Source organism: Haliotis cracherodii, unplaced genomic scaffold (genome assembly GCF_022045235.1).
Source record: "Haliotis cracherodii isolate W230 unplaced genomic scaffold, xgHalCrac1.p SCAF_15, whole genome shotgun sequence".
Taxonomy (NCBI): Eukaryota; Metazoa; Mollusca; class Gastropoda; order Lepetellida; family Haliotidae; genus Haliotis; species Haliotis cracherodii.
Window position 1 is genome coordinate 34876778 of NW_027266270.1, and position 18866 is coordinate 34895643.

Genomic DNA, 18866 nt, shown 5'->3' on the forward strand with positions numbered 1-18866 from the left:
GACTGCAAACAGATCAGGAAGGCAGGGAAAAAGGCTGAGCATTATTTCCGTCGCCATCTTATGGTACATAATTCGAATAAATTAAAAATTTTAATTGCGAAAACACGGCGTACATTTACACAAATGGCTACAAGGGGGGTATAAACTGTTTAAGTATGCCATACATTGTATATTACTGTAACCCATATCGCCGAGATAACCTTTTACAAAACTCACCCATCTATGTTTGTAATGTAAACATTCATAATCTCATAATCTGATAATAACAATATAGTTACAATACAAGCAAACTTATTAGATTTACATTGTACAAATGCAGACAAATAACCATATACGGTCAAGTCCCGTTAATCCGACATGGTTGGTTGAATATGATTATGTCGGATTAACGAGTATGTCGGATAAACGAAATTAAGTAGTATCAATGTTCGTGATCGAAAATCGGACAACTACACAATATATAACGATACGAACACGTAATAAAAAAATGAAATATTCATATTGTTATGTTACATTGTTAGAGGAATATGTTTTCTAATCATGCAACCTCTAAGGCTTAGCACAAAACTACGGTTACGGGCTGTATGGCTGATTTAAAATACGTTTTCTCAGTGGCTAATACACATGTTGTGGCTTCATAAAGTGAATATACCCGATGCTCCATATAATATGTTGAAATGTGTATTTTTCTTTACAGACAATACAAGTTATAAGAATCGCGATTTTAATTTTCTAAAACAGGTATCTAGTTAAAAAGACATACTTCGCTCAAGAACATAAAAAAGCATTACCATGGATTCGATGGCTTTTAGTTTTGTTTTGTTTTAAACATATTTTATTGACATATATGGTCAACGGGATTGTGCAAAAGTTATCCAACTTCGGTGGCCCTTTCCTAATGTATTTGTACAGACATTGATTTTATATGACATACTTATACAGAAATACATACATATTTGTATAGACATTGATTTTATATGACATACTTATACAGAAATACATACATATTTGTACAGACATTGATTTTATATGACATACTTATACAGAAATACATACATATCCACATAACCATACACACACATACATACACATACTCAAATACATATGCACATAATACATTTTAAAGTAACAAAGAGAAATATATTTACACGAGAACATAAACATAATGTTTGGAAGAATAACATGGACATACATAAAAATGCATATACATGTATAAACACAATTTACTTGTATATACACATTAATACAGAATACATGCAAGACTACATATAGAACTACACAATCATACATACGCTTCTATACAGGGACATATATGCACACATCTACACACTACATACATACACATATACCCTTGTGTACACATACATACATATATACATACACATACACATATTTACACACATACACCAAGATATATATACCCGTAAACATTATGCTTACAGAAGGAGGCAGAGATACCCATGTATTCATATACATGCATGCAGTTTATACACTAATGGCGTAATTAATATTAAGTGGACGAAGAGCCATATTCTATATTTATGATAAAGAGTTACTCGAATCTATTAGTCGACAGTATATATATTTTTGAACGCTGTTGAAGGTGAGGTTATTGTGACTTTCAGCTAGAGATACATAATCGTAGAGAATATTTTTTATTGTACATGTAGTTCCAGCTTTCATAATGTTAGCGAACATGATATTTCTGGGAATAGTGTAATTGAAACATTCAAGAAAGAAGTGTATGTTGTTTTCACATGGGTTTCCACAAGAGCAGGACAAAGTATCAGATATGTTTATCTTGAAGAGATCTGCATTTAGGTAACTGCAAGAATGCCTTAGGCGTGTATATAAAATGTTAGCTCTTCGGTTGCCGGTTGAGAGTGAGTGAGTGAGTTAAAGTTTAACGTCACATCGGCAATATTTCAGCCATATCGTGATTGCCGGTTGAGAAGTATGGAGGTGGAGCTGCAATGCTCGTTCTAATCATGGGTATGGGTTCTACAGATAAATGATGATATTTACTTTGTTATGCAACATAGAACATAGATGCGGATTGTACCAGTTCGTTTCTGGCATTGGAATAAACAAATAAAATGTTTTGAAGATACTGTATATGTATTTACGCTTTGTAAGCAACACACAGCTTAAAAACGCACATGCAAACTTTCTTAGAGCAATATAAGTACTTATGTTTACTTGAATTCCTAGGGGGCACGGGTGGCCCAGTCGTCTAAGGCGCCGCGATTCGCAGAGTTGCGTCCCTTGGGCACGCCAGAAAAATATGATTGTGGGTTCGAATCACGGTTCGCCCCAATTGTGTTTCTAGGTTTGTCAGCACCATACCCAAGCCCTTGGGTTTCACCGAAGTGGTAACGTCTGAGACCTGCATCACTTCGGGCTTTCCTCCCACATTAAGCTGACACGCCGTGATATAACTGGAACACTGATAAAAGCGGCGTTAAACACAACTCTCTCACTCACTTGAATTCCTGAACAATTTGTTTTGTGTACATAACTCAGCAAATTTATTCATGATATATTGGAGATCATTAGCATCATACAGAAGTAGTAAGACACATATCGCAACACAGTAAACAGGCAGTAGGCTGAAAGAGTGAGTGAGTATGGTTTTACGCCGCTTTTAGCAATATTCCAGCATAATCACGGCGGGGGACACCAGAAATGGGCTTCACACATTTTACCCATGTCGGGAATCGAACCCGGGTGACGAGCGAACGCTTTAGCCACTAGGCTTCCGGACCGCCCCGTAGGCCGAAAGAAAACGCATTTGCACATCTTGCAATACTATAATCCCCTGGGAATAGAGAAAGCAATGCAAAATGCAATGTACGACGTCATACCTTCATAAAGATTTAACCAATTTATTCCAAGTTTTCATACACTGTCGAAAATCGCTTGAAAATCTTTAAAAACAAAACAAAATAGCATTCATTAATGTCTTTGTGCATATGATCAGTTGTGGAGTAAGATTTAGTAAGACTGTATTTGTCTGTATTTGTTATAAGTGTTCACTTTTTTCGATGACTATAAGCAGTCATGTATTTCACAAAGAAGTGATTTTTTTTACAAGTAGCTGATAAAGGAGCACCATTGGATTTTCAGGAGGGGAAGGGAGTTTTTTCTAAAATAAAAATCAAGCCTCTGTTTTACTGAAAAACAAATTACATATGTCATAAAGAAAAGGATGTGCTGAGTCCACTAATATGTACAAAGCTCCGAAGCATACTCTTTAGCCCTCATTAGCCCTTCATATGCCAATTAACTTACAAATGTTTATGATTATTATTATATACTCAACAATAAAAGTTCCTGTGACACCAATATTTTAGTGTATTTTTCAAACAAGTAAAGTTTGGTTTTCAATATTGTAATACATGTATGGAATCAAGTCACAAAAACGCAACTGCTAAAGGAAAGCATGCATTCCATGCAAAATCTGACTTTTATGCAAGCCCCATGCATTCACTACCCAAGAATGGGTATGAAACATGTGCATTAACAGGATTCCATATGCATTGTTTAGCATCGTGCCGACAACAACCACTCAGAAAAACAACAAAATTACGCAATTATTCAACATTACGAAATGCCACGCCTGTCCGAAAATGAGCGTCTGCGAGCCATTGGTATGCTTGAAGCCGGATCGAGTCAACGTGATTTTGCAAGACAATTTAACGTCCACAGAAACGCCATTTGGTGTTTATGGCGAATGCAGTCAGAGACCATACTCGGAGTGGCAGGCCACGCGTAACCAATAATCGACAAGACAACTGGATTCGAACAACACACCTACGAAATCGATTCCAGCCAGCAACAGTGACTTCAAGAAGCATCCCTGGCCTTCGACGAATATCTTCACAAACCGTACGTCGTCGCCTCAGATGTGCAGGGATTGTCGCCAGAAGACCTGCGAGACGTCCCATTTTGACAGGAAACCACCGTCAAGCACGTCCACAGTTGTGAGGACAGCGTCTACGCTGGACGGCCGTGAAATGGGGACAAGTTCTATACACTGACGAGTCTCGTTTTCACCTCAGCCACAGCGATGGACGGATTTGAGTGTACCGACGTGAGGTGAACGTTACGCCAATCATTGTGTCATGGAAGAAGATCGGTCCGGGGGCGGCAGTGTTATGGTATGGGGTGGGATTACAGCAAGACAGAGGATCAATTTGATAGACAGATATCCCACAGGACTTTGTGCGACGCCTGGTCCATTCCATGAAACGAAGGTGTGTTGCTTGCATCGCAGAGGTGGACACACACGCTATTGATACATTTTGGCATGTTCATGTGTTTTTTTAATGAAATCACACATTTTCTGAAGTCAGTATCGCAAATTAAACCATTTGAACACTTACAGGAGTCTTTTATCTGTTGCAAACCGAAATTGTTTCAGATTTGGTAAAAAGCATAACTTTGCATTAAATCTTATTCAATGTCACAGGAACTTTTGTTGTTCAGTATATTTATGGTAATATTCTCTTTGGGTTTATGTTTTTTACTGATGACATCAAACATTCCCCATTAGCAACCATGCAGTTATCTCGCGAAAAAGATATATCTCCTTAAAGCGAGCGATGATATTAGCGTAAATATCTTTAAAAAAGGCCCTGCAGTAACATCTTTTGTAGCTTGACTGCCACAAAAGAGATTTAAGAGATCTTCATTTGATAAAAGAGATACATCAGTCAGTCGGTCTTCGGGAAAGTGTAATGGACTGTACACAGATAACAACATCACACGTGGTTAAAAAAATGTTATCATTGCCAGTGTTTCCCATGAACCTGTCATGTATGTGACCATTGTTTCAGTGGTTGCATGGGCTTTTGGTGTTGATCTCTATTTATGGAAAAAAACCCATAGATATCCAAAGGAATATAAACTGGGTCTATTAAATGCGTAAATTACTGTTTGAGACATGTTTTAACGTTAACAGATTTCCTACTTTGGAATGATACGCTTCATAAATCTTCTTTTTTGAATTGGTATTGTGGTCATAAGTCTTTCATAGAAGTTTGAAAATAATCGCGAAACAACTCTCTCCATATTAATAAGAAAGCTCTAAAAAAAAAAACAGAGTCGATTGACTGAATGAATTTATTTTTGTGGTTTCAACGGTCTTTGGGGTGAACGTATGCGGCGACCTGTGAATGTTTTAAACTTATGACCAGATAGTAAAGGTCTGTTTCTTATTTGGCACGCCAGGCGTCCTAACATACTGATTAGATCAAGGCCCTTTCAGCGTCACGATGTTTGAACTGTACGAAATCTCGCTTGCAACAAGCCTTCAAGTAACGTTACCAGTGAGACAGATCGTCAAAATTTTAGGAAATGTGCCTACCCATTGTCACAAATGTCCCATTGATTTTGTAGAAATTATACAGCAGTCTATAGGAATGTCCTATTGAAAATTCTAAACATCAGAGATTTTCCAAGAAATGTCCTATTGTCATTTTCCTCAGCCACGTAGATCTAACATAGCTTGTCTGTTCAGAGTTATTAACATTGTTTTTTGTGTGACATAAGGCATGTGAGTGTTTACAGTTCAGTAGACCTATTGTGCTGTTGGCTTATTTTGTGCACGTAGGATTTTTTTTTTGCTTTTACCTTAACTGTGTATTTGACTGAGGTAATAGCCAAGTGTACATTTTATAAAATAGATATAAACTGATTAGAAGTGATATATGTATCATGTATATATATATGTATAGTATTTTGTATAATTTATAATGCTTGTATATAAAACATGTTTCTATCATTCAATATTTAACAATATAATAGCAAGTACTTTAGAAAAACCTGTAAAATGAAGTCAAAATCTGAAATTTCATTTTAGGATGGAGCAGTTTAGCCTGATGATGTATTTTAAGGCAAGTAGCAAAAAGAAAAAAAATAATATCCTTTATAAATCATCTCATGAATGGACTTGAGCCAATTTGGTCCACTTTTTAAAATTCAGTCCAAATTTAAAAATTCAATCTCGGATGTTGCTGTTTTGTCTGGTGATGTGTATTTAGGCAGGGATATAGAAAAGAAGGAAAAATAATATCCTTTGAAATCACCAATTAATTGGACTTTAGCCAATTTGATCCAATTTCAGAAATTTGGAAAAGATCTTTAAATTCAGTCAAAATTTGATAATTCAATCTGTGATGTAGCTGTTATGTCTGATGATGTGTTTTAAGACAACGAATGAATAGAAAAAAAGGAAAAATAATATCCCATGAAATCATCAGTTTATGGGACTTTAGCCAATTTGGTGCAGTATCAGTAATTTGGAAAATATCTTTAAAATTCAGTCAAAATTTAAAAATTCAATTTGAAATATTGCAGTTTTGTCTGATGATGTGTATTTAAGCGAGGAACAAGTATTAAAAAAGAAACAATATCCATTGGAATCATCAATTTATAGGATTTTAGCTAATTTGGTCCTGCATCACATACTTTATTTTTTTCATTTCAGGTTTCTTCATGTTGATGAAACAGATTTGTCCACATTCAGAAGTTTCCCAATAGTAATGCAGAAGTTCTCCATGTTGTAGTGGTTGGACATGTGTTGAATTGAATCATGTTCCAATATTACAGCTGGTTAAGTGCTGTATTAAACGTCATGACATCTTCAATGTGTAATTCAGGAGCAACAACATCCACATCTGAGAACATCTTGTATCCTACAGTGATGAGACAGATAAGTGATAGAAATATATTCTTTGAATATGGCTTTTTTTTGTGAAAACATTGTGCTAATACTGGTGGTACAAAGTTTAAGTATCACTTTCATTTCAGTAGAACATCGAATAAAGTATGATTTCATTGCATTTTAAGCTCACCTTGTCAACATTAAAGTGAGCTTTTTGTTATGGTGATTTGGCTATTGTCTGTGGGTCTGGCACCAACAAAGTAAGGTTTTCATTTTAAAACTTTCTCTTTATATTTCAGCAAGACACTTATCTCGCCACACTTATCATCTCAAAATCTACTAACTTTCAAAATTCCAGAGTTTGAAAGTACAGTTATGATATGTTTCTCGGAACTTTCTCCACAACAAAGGTGGATTTTGATTATGAAAAAAATCAATATGGTGGTCATAGCAGGATGTTGATGGGTTTCACTCCCATTATGCCTATGTGCCATTATGCCTACTGACAAATATGTAATAAACTTAGCTTACCCATGTGAAAATGAACTGGTCTAGAAAGTAGAATAAGACCACTTACATTGAATATTGTGAAAATAAAATGTTAAACATTCACTTTACTTATACAATGACCATTTATAGAGAAATGGTCTCCTACTGATAAGATCATGAACCAAGGTCATGTTTTCATGATTACACTTTATGTAGTTTTGTGAACATTTTGAAGGTAACACACACATTATGAAAATGTATGAAAACAAGATATGTAGGTAAAATGCACACAACTTAGTACATTTGTAATTATGTTCTCTTAGCATAAAAAATATATAATAATAATACCATCAGTGAAATATGTTGTTGTAAAGCTAAGAATAAACCATTTATGATGATGAGCATAAAAATTATCAGAAGAAAAAGAAACTTATTTTGTTATTGTGGCACAAACAAACAAATTATACATAATGGGTTACTAAAAATACAACATCCGGTCGTAGGCAAATGATTCATTAAAAAACATAATGGCATCATTAAAATGGTGTATGGAAATTACATACATGTTCATTCATTTGAAGAATATAGAAATATATTGATTGTACTCCTGCATGACATGTATTCTTGCATTTCTTTATGCATGTTTATACATGTACAAGTGAAAACCTACATTTGTCAATGATTCTATTTCTAATCTGTCTACCTTTAGACAGGCTAACTAACTTAGACAGGAGGGGTGACCGGTGGTAACTAGCATTCACTCAACTGTATGGTGTGTTTGTTGAACCAGTAGGCATAATGGGAAGACAACGCTCATGGTTGTTTGAAAAAGAATTGCAATTTGGCTAGATTCTTGGTCATTAATGATGTCTACCTGTTTAAAATTTGTTAATGGTCATGTCAAGCTCTTTTTTTCTGGAAATCATCTTGGTGTATCAGGGATTGTATTTATTATATCTTTTCTAAAAGGATGTGGGCTTTCCACTTTAAAAATTTGGTATGCCTTAAAACAAAATTCAGTATGGCTGCTACGACACCAGCTTTTAGCTATACTTGTAGAAGGAATAATAGTTTTTTCAAATTACTTTGTCATTAATCAGTCATTGCCTTCAGAATTGGTGTACAGCTTCTTCTTATGATTCTGACAATAAATAGAGGATATTTCAAGTTTCGCAATGTCCTTTATATTATGCTATTTTTATAAAAATTACACATTCAAATGTGCTGATCACAGTACAAATTTTCCAAACATCGCATCTTGTTGCGACGTCATATCATTGTCAGTGACATCACGAAATTGTTCAAGTGATGTCATGTGATTGTTTCAGTGTCATCATGCCATTGTACTTGCTGTATAGCAGTGATATCACACAATTGAATTCAGTGCAGTGACGAGAAAAATGATATTTCACTGCAGTGAAAATATCACTTTTTGTCTGAGAAAACGCATTATTTCACTACTTTGCATATAATAAGATTAAATTTTCAAACACCCAAGTTTTGAGATGATGAAATACCCTGATTTTAATTATTATGAGTGATAATTGAAAGAAAGCAGCGTTAGAAATTTGCACTAGTCCTGTAGTCCTTGCCAAACTGCCAAATGGTTAAGGTATCATTAGGACTAGTAGAAATGTGCCCTTTATAAGGCTTTTGCCACTTGTTATCAAGGACTAGTGGACTAAAACTGTTAGTTTCTACCCCTGTAAAGTGTTAAATGGCCTCTGACAAGGGGTGACTAGTGCACCATACAGGCTACCTGTTACCATACACACACTATTAGAATGCTGTTAGTGAGATCTACCCAAAATTATATAGTGAGGTTTTTTTCATGGGAGAATTTCTGCTTTCATTATCTGATTAATATTTTAAAAGATAAAGGTTTCTATCATTACTGAAAGATTTTGCTTCATGTCTTACTTGTTATATGTAAGGATGCTGCACTATGGATCCTCTCAAGACTGAAATGATTTCATTACCAGAAAGGTATTTCATTTGTGCCAGTTCACATACATCAAGCATTGTAAATTTCTTTATAAGTATCAAACACTCAAGCTTTATCAATTAGGCATAATATTCTCAATGAACAGAAAAGTAGTGTTTAATTAAACATTTGTTTTTTTCAGCAGGACATCACATTCAAGATCATATACCTAACTAATCTAACATTCTTTTATTAAAACCAAAATGTGAACACTTTAGTGTTAAAACCACGGGAAAATGACACCTATGTTTTATGTACTTTTATTTTATTTTCCCAATGAATATGCTTATGGAGTGCATCTAAATATTATTGTCTTAGGTGTCTCATAGGCCTTATGGCTGAATATTGTATATTTTTTAACAATGAATATTGTTACAGTGAACTACATTTAAGTGCCATCAAAATACAATAATTTCTTATTCTTCAAAATGTCAACTTGCTGGGATGAACCCCACTCCAATTACCCTTTCTTCCATCCATTCATCCATTAACACAAAACTCTTAGAACCCAAACATCCAAGTCAAACCATGTTACCTTCCAATATACATATAGATACACATACTAATAACAAAGTTACTGGATTATGTACTCCACTGTCCCTCTGCATGGCCATGCTACCAGCTGTGTTAGGTAATAGTATGTAATGCTGGCTCTGTTGTATTGTTCTCAATATAATAATTGAATGAAACCCAGAAAATTTCAGACTGCCTAGTGTTATATTTTCAACAGACTTGAAATGAACAGAACTATATCTCTCGGTTCAATTGGGAGTTAGTGGTTAAAGCGTTCGCATGTCAGGCCGAAGACCCGGGTTCGATTCCCGACATGGGTACTATGTGTGAAGCCCATTTCTGGTGTCCCCCGCCCTGATATTGCTGGAATATTGCTAAAAAGCGGCGTAAAACAATACTCACTCACTCACTCACTCACTTGGTTCAATTGCCATTATTGAGGCCTTACTTATTTTCAAATTGAATTTATTGGTATTGTTTATTACTACCCAATCTTTCTTAAGGAGTTCTTTTTGGCTTCTTTCCGTTGCTGTCAACATTTGTCTGTTTTTGGTGTAGGCCAAATTCAAGATCTTATCAAACCTCTCAGAAACAAATTCCAAAACACTTTTGAACTTCTTGTCAACTTTCATTATTATTATGGGTTTTCAAAAGTGATCATTAGCATGAAAGACCAACATCTTTTGACCAATTAGATGATAACGGAAATGTCAGTGTCAAGAAATTACTGTCATAATATTAAGGCAGACCAGCGCCGACTCTAAAGGTAAACCATCTCTGAACCACCTTGAGTGGTGGTAACTTGTGAGACAAGCCAGACAAAGGGGTATAAGTCAGAGGAATGTTTGTTGGCTGAGCATGAATGGGATAAGTTATGCTGAAAGGGTCGTTGTAAGGATGGGGTACCATAGGAGAGTAGCCCAAGTAAGCCCCTGTATACATGACTGTACCCCAACAATGCAGGAAGTCACCCGAGTTTACAGTACAGTATCCAAGTGTTGCATACCATACACAAGTCAGCTTAGGGGGATGAAAAGTATTTGGTTTCATTTCATCCTAGTAAATCATAAAGACTGGGTGGGAGGAGGAGGGAGTCATCTGGATGCATTTAAGATGAAATCAGAGGGTAATATGTGAAAACAAAAAAACAGGTTAATTTCGCACCCTGTGTCAACTAAGTCTATTTTGTTTATTATATATATATAGATAAATATTTCAGAAAGTACCTTAATATTCCTTTTCTGTCAAGGATAAAACTGAAACATGAAGCATATACAGATTTCTGGCAATTACTGTTGTGCTAACTCAATGAAAATGTTCATATTTCCAAAATATGATACTTGATCTTGTTGATTTTTAGCTTATTTCTTTGGTTTGAAGAAGAACACATGCGCAGAGATGTATTTGAGGTATTGTTGCTGCTGGTTAATTTTTTAACATAAATGTAATGTTTAAATGAATTCTTTAGATTTTAAACACTATCAATTTTATCTTTGAGTTTATTTTTGAAAGAAATGTTGTGTACAGAAAACATGACAAAAGCAAACAAGACAAGTGTTACAAAACATGGAAGCTGTAGAATTTGACAGTAAATGTTGGTAGTCCATGACTGGTGTCTAAATGTATTACATCTAGCATGTCTAGCAAGTTATTTTAACAATTTAAATTACACGATAAGCAGTGATAAAATTTTGAAATATTCTTTTATTAAGTTTGTAGTATGAATTTGCAATAGTTGATTATCACTAAATTCGAAAAAAGTGTTCAATCTCCCTTCTTTGTCTAGTGTAGTCATGTTGTCATTGTAGTTATATGATGTATCATTTGTAACCAAATATCTTAAAAATCCATGAATTATTTCTTCATTGTTAACAGTCAGAGATCGGATTCTAATGTAGAATTTCAATTCTTTATAATTCTATTCTATTGTCAAATTTGATGCTTTTTCATTTAATACAAGAGGACTTGTCTTAGGGGAGCACATACTGGGCATCAACACATGTTTTTGTTTCACATTGACCTGACATTTGTCCTTGCCCTTACCCATCAAATTAATACGGATTAATCATGTTAATACTAAAATTACTTATTTTATCTTATCCTTACTCATACTTATTGCTTATCTCTCTCTCTTCTGAATAGGTAGTGGAAACGTCCTGTGCTGTTCCCAAAGAACAGAGAAAACAGCTCACCCAAACGCACCCTCACTCTGCGCATGCGCACCGGAACCATGTGACCAAGCCCATGAACTCATCACTCTCTTTTTCGCGCGATCTTGGCAGCTGGAAATGTTTTTCTGTGCATCATAATGCAAGCTTTCCATAAAAAAAGTCACCATTTTTAACAAAATCTTTTGCTTGGATTATCTTCTGTGATATTCTATACATCATATCTAACGATTATTTTATATATTTGGCATTAGAATTTTTCGTAATTTGGACTCAAATGCAGCCCCTATCGGAGATCATGAAAACATGTAACCGAAGTAAATTATGTTTTTCAGATTCGGACCCTCATCCAACCTGTACCAGCTGCACAGTACAGAACTGCACTGCAGAGAATAGATGCAAATTCTGCGCCCCTTTGGGGAAGGAAGAATTTAGTAATTATCTTTTTGCAGTGCTGAGGAAAAAGATGGATCGGAAACGACGTGAGTCCGGCGGAGACGGCTAAAAGTAAGAAGAGGCGAGAATACGCCCTGCCCTTCGTCAGAGGAATTCGATTTGATATTATTCAAAATTACTCCAGCTGATAATGATGCAGTCACCCCCCATCTTACTTCCTCGTCTACCAGTAAGAAGTCTGGAGGGTCTAAGAATAAACCTACTGAACGCTTCAGTAAGGCTATCAATCTACAACAACTAGCCAAGAAAAAGAATGCTGCATCATCTACTTTGAAGCTGTCTTCCCCTAGGGGAGAGCATGTTTTTGCAGAGGTTATTACCTCTACACAACCACAGACTTCATCCGCAGTCATGAAGGGGGTTTCAAGAAAATCAGCTCTTTCTTCTAGCCAGAAGCTTTAAGAAAGCCTGCGCGCAGACAATTACGTCCGCACAACCCCAGAGGTTCGCACAGCCCGCAGTGTCATCCAATTCGGCTACAAATACAACCGATACATACCTCAATCACCCCTCAGTTGCAGTTTGTACCCCAAGCGAACAACACCTCCCAAGCCAGCACAGAGCATTGCCTGATAGCCAGCCAAGGAGAAACTCCACCATCGGTAATTATCACGTTATCCTTTCATCCTTGTTCACATACTCTTAAAATCACTCTCACCAAATTAATCACAAAACCCCTAAATCCTTAAAAACAACAACACTCAAACTCACCCTTTCATCCCAAACTCTTATAAATAACCAACACCTTATCCTCCCCCATCTCCTTAACACAGCACGCACTTATTTCTACTCACTACCCACGCCCACCACTCAAACACACATTTTGACCCAACTCACTAACAAAATCACTAATCCCCCCTTCTCCTAAACACAACTCACGCTCTTTCCTACTCACCGCCCACGCCCACCACTCACCCATTTAAACTCCACTCCTTCGACTAAATATCTCCTAATCCCAGCTTTCCACTTGTCTCATCCGACCCCAGCCTTCCAGCAACAAAATAAATCTTTAGGGTTCAGGCACCACACATCTCAACTCATCCAAACCAAACACTCAAAAACATGACAGACACACGCATCATCTCACACGCAAACACCCCAGATCCTGACTTACTCACACCCGCGGAAGCGCACAACACTTCCGGGAGGACAGTCGAAAACATTGTTCCGGACGAGTATGGCTCAGACATGGAACATACCACCCCCACCAAACCAGCCAACTCGCCTCCACAATACACAAACCCCCCAAAACGCAAGCTCGACTCATCCACTCCACCACCTTCTCCCACACCCACACTTCCTTCATCACCACCTTCGCTCTATACTTCTTCGCCGCAGGCTCAGCATCAATCCTAACTAAACAACTCTCAGCAGACAGGATAGGTTTATGGTTTAAACGCGAAAATATCCATTACAGCAACATCAAAAAAGCAAATAAAGGTTACCAAATAATATTCCCCAATCAAGATTCCTTCAATGCAGCTAAAAAAATAGTACAAATATTTCACGTAACCGTAACAAAACAGATTCCAAATTGGCAGCAATTCACCCGAGGGGTAATATGAGTAAACCCTAGAGAAACAGCCGAAGACCTAGAACTCTACACCCAAGAAGCAAACACAAATCAATACCCTCAACCCCAAATAACCAGCACCCGCAGGATAACCTCAAACAGAAACGGCAAAACGGCCCCTACCTCAATCGTTATTGTAAACTTTAAAAAAACTGCTAAATTTCCTGAAGCCCCTAAACACATCTCTTTCGATGCCCACACTAAACTAGAAGTTAAACCATACATCAAACAGGTCAAACAATGTTCTAACTGCCTTAGATATAACTACACGGCCATCAAATGTACATTAAAAAAAAAAATGTAAAAAATGCGCCCAAACCGATTGCCCAGGCACATGCTCTCCCTGGTGCATCCACTGCAAATGCATAAAACATACATCACTCTCAAACCAGTGTCCGCACAGACATGCCCTAACACAACAGGCCAACAAACACATAAACATAGATTCGGCCAAAATCAAAACAAGAAAATATGCACCACCTTCATCCAAACCTCTCCTCCCCACACCACACCCAAACTCCCGGATTCCCTCGGGGGCAACCACATAGAAACCGCACCCACCACATCCACACATCACCTCACACAGCTACCTACCAACTCCCCCATAACATCAACACCCGCATGCAAAGCAAAGCAAACAGCAGAACCACAGACACACAACGACCCTCAGCCAGACACTCCACAGCCCCCAAGGCAACAACACTTCCCCACAAGCAAGCACAACAAAAAAACTCAAACACTGAGGAAACCACAGCTACACCCAACACGCAATCACAAACTCAACCCTGCACACCACAAACACCTCCACAAGCCTCCCCAATGGAAACTCAAACAACAAAAACCAACCTTAACGACGAAGACGAGTATTCTTCCACCGAGGAAATAACAAACAAAAAATTCAGGCGCAAAAATCCTCAATTAACTAGCACTAAAACTCTTAATAACCTCACACTATTCTTAGTCTACATGCATAAGCAAAACTCACCAAATGCTAGTACTAAAGCTTTTCACTCAGTAGCGCAAAAACTAAAACTCACAACTCTCTCCTTTGAGTTTTTTCTCTCCCAACTTAGAGAAGCTACCAATTAAACACAACCTAAACCTCAAAACAAACTAATAACCTCTCATCCCCCCAAATGGAAGGACTTCAGTGGAATGCCAACGGATTAGCCTCCCACGGCCAGGAATTAAAAGCTTAATTCAAACGAGACAAAGGTCTACACATAGTCTGTATACAGGAAACTAAATTCTCTGCTAGATCTAAATTCACCCTACCAAACTATAACTCAATAAGAACTGACCGAGTCAAAACAAACCCAGGTAGAGCCGGAGGCGGCCTAATCATATACGTCAGGGAAGACTTAAGCTACAAAGAACTTAAAATAAACACACCAAACCTAGAAGCAAACGGTATACAAATAACTACCAAAAAATTAATATCATAAATATATACCACTGGGTACAAAAACAGGTCAAACCCGAGGATTTAAACACCCTCCTCCAAATAGGCAATAAATCTACAATCTTCCTAGGAGACTTTAATGCCCACCACCCTACCTGGGGTATAGAAGATAAAATAGATAAACAGGGAAAACTCATCTCAGAATGGATAGAACCAAATGACCTAATACTACTAAATAACAACCAACCTACTAGATACGACAAAATACACGACAAAATGTCGGCTATCGACTTAACCATATACACCCCAGATTTAGCCCAAAGTATTCAATGGGAAGTACACGGGGTACCACTAGGTAGTGACCACTTCCCCATAAATATAACTATAGGAGACGTAAACATCCCAACACCAACCCAAAACCAGGAACCTAAATTCCACTACAACAAAGCCGACTGGGACAAATTTCAGGAAATATGCAACCAGGCTAACCTAGCTGACATAGAAAGTAACGACCCCGAAATCTACTGTAAAAACCTCACTGACTATATAATAAACGCAGCTAAAAACTCCATTCCTTTCAAAACAACCAACATAGGCAAACTCTCGGTTCCTTGGTGGAACGAGGAGATAGAACAAACTAGACTTCAGACACCTAAAGATAGCACATGAACTAAATCACAAAGTACAAAGCTTAGTTAAAACAGCTAAAACTAGAGACTGGAATTTTTTTTGCGAAGAAATTAACCATCATACAGACGCCAGAACAGTTTGGCGCAAAATCCACACCATTAGGGGCATTAAACGTCATAAAAAACCTCCCAACATAAACAATTCAACAAACCCCACTGAAAAAGCTAATAACCTAGCAAATCACTTCTCGGCCGTCAGTAGCAATAGCAACTTCAACCAAAAATTCAAGAACAACTAAAATCAGAAACCAAATTTACCAAAGAGCCAAAAGATAATAACCTAGAAATTAATCTCCATTTCACATTGGAAGAACTACTCCACGTCCTACAAAATAGGAAAAAGGGCACAGCCCCAGGCTTAGACCTTACTTCATACCAGATAATTAAATAACTACCATCCAAACTACTCCAAACTCTTCTAAAACTCTATAACCTCATATATCTAAACGGACAGGTCCCATCACCTTGGAAACAAGCCCTGGTCATACCAATCCCCAAACCCAATAAACCAGCTGACCAGGCTAATTCATACAGACCAATCTCCCTAACTTCTAACTTATGCAAAGTAATGGAATCAATGGCAAAAAACAGGTTACAACACTACTTAGAACAAAACAACATAATAAATCCAGACCAAAGCGGTTTCACTCCTGGACGCTCAACCTTAGATAACCTCGCCCGACTAGAGCAGGACATTAAAACAGGCCAACTTAACAAACAATATACCACAGGCATCTTTCTAGACTTCTCCAAAGCATTCGACATGGTTTGGCATAATGGGCTAATACAAAAACTACAAAAATAGGTCTTAAAGGTCAAATAATTAACTACATCCAAAGTTTCCTAACAAACCGCAAAATCACCGTGGGCATAGACCAAACGCTATCGGACCAATGTCCCCTAGAAAATGGCACTCCTCAGGGCAGCATCCTAAGCCCAACACTCTTCAATATTATGATTAACGATCTATTCGAGGGACTATCCCCCAAAGTAAACACATCAAAATTCGCGGATGATGGAGCCCTCTGGATCCGCACTAAAAGCATTAAAATGGCCCAAAACTTACTAAAAAAATCTCTAAATAAAATACAAAAATGGGCTGACAAATGGGGCTTCTCCCTAAACTCAGAAAAAACACAGGAATAGTATTTAAACACAAAAATATGCAACCCGCCTCCCTAAACCTCCAACTATACAACACACCAATCAAATTCCAAAAACAAACCAAATTCTTAGGATTAATCTTCGATGAGCATCGCATCTGGGATGCTCATATTAAAAACCTGGTAAGCAGATGCAGCAAAGAGCTAAACACGTTAAGATGCCTAACCGGCTACAACTGGGGGGCCTCTAAAAACACCCTCCTCTCACTTTATATATCACTAATTAGATCCAAACTAGATTATGGCAGTGCCATTTACGACACCTTAAACAACTCTCTCATTAAAAAACTAGACTCAATCCAGTATCAGGCCCTAAAACTAATCACACGAACTCAACATGGCACCTCCTGCACCTCACTCAAGGCCTTAACAGGAGAAATGTCACTTAAACTACGTAGGAAACAACTTACCCTGAACTTCTGGGCCGCGTCCCAATCAAACCCTCTAATCAAAAACTTAATAAAAAACAATATTAGCCCTAGAAACCAAGCCCTAGCCCGGAAACATCAACTACTTACTCCAATTTCCCAAAGAATAACCAATTACCTAAATGAACCAAAAATAAAAAATCTTAAACAAAACAATAAATCATCCAATATCTTCACTCCAAAACTTAAAATACCAAAAATAGACACAACACTAGCCGATACACTAAATAAACAGACCGATCCTAACATCGCTAAAACCACCACACTAGCATACATACATGAAAATTGGCCAAATTGGTGTCACATATACACAGACGGATCCTCAGATCCGATCTCAAAACACAGGTTTCGGAGTCCACATCGCACAACCAACCAAAAACACACAATCTTACCGACTCCCAAACAACCAATCCATATTCACGGCCGAACTAATGGGCATGGCTTCAGCACTACACAATCAACAGTCTAAAAAACACCAAAAAATCCTCATCCTAACCGACTCCCTCAGTGGACTACAAGCCCTCAAAAATAAAAACACTAAAAACCGCCCCAAATCAATAAATCAAATACTCAATAGCTCAAACAACTTAACCAAGGCAGGTAAGCAAATAGAGTTCATTTGGATCCCCGCCCACGTAGGAATCTTAGGAAATGAAAAGGCAGATAAAGCAGCAAAATTATCCCTTAAACTCCCAGAAATAAGCTTAAACTTACCGAGCTCAAAATCAGAAATCAAAAGCGTCTCTAAACAAAAAATCAACAAAAAAATGGCAAAATATATACCAAAACTCAAATAGCCAAATCAGGAAAGTACTAAAAAAACAACCTAAATAAACCAAAAATACAACACCCATCCAAAAAAATCGACAGAATAATTACTAAACTACAAACAGGCCACAGCAAACTAAATAGTTACCGTAAAATAGCTAATCTACACAACAGGAAACTGCCCACATTGCAAACAACAAGAAACACCAGAACACGTACTCATTCACTGCACACACTACCAAACACACCGAACAACACTACAGACCACCCTAAATCTTAAAACCGGACTTACACTAGAATCAATCCTAAATCCACAAAATAAATTAGAAAAATTCAAAGCCTTGGGCGTATACCTAATTAAAACAGGACTAATTAGTCGCATTTAAACCCCAAATAAAATATTAAAACCAACACTACCTTATCTAACAACCACCCAACACACACAGCTCCCTTAGTTCGCCCCCCACCCACTCTTGGCGTTCTTTCCAAATCTCAAAATTTCAAAATTACTATATAAGCAACCCATAAAGCCCCCCTCCTGGGTTGCACAAACACACTTTTCCCCT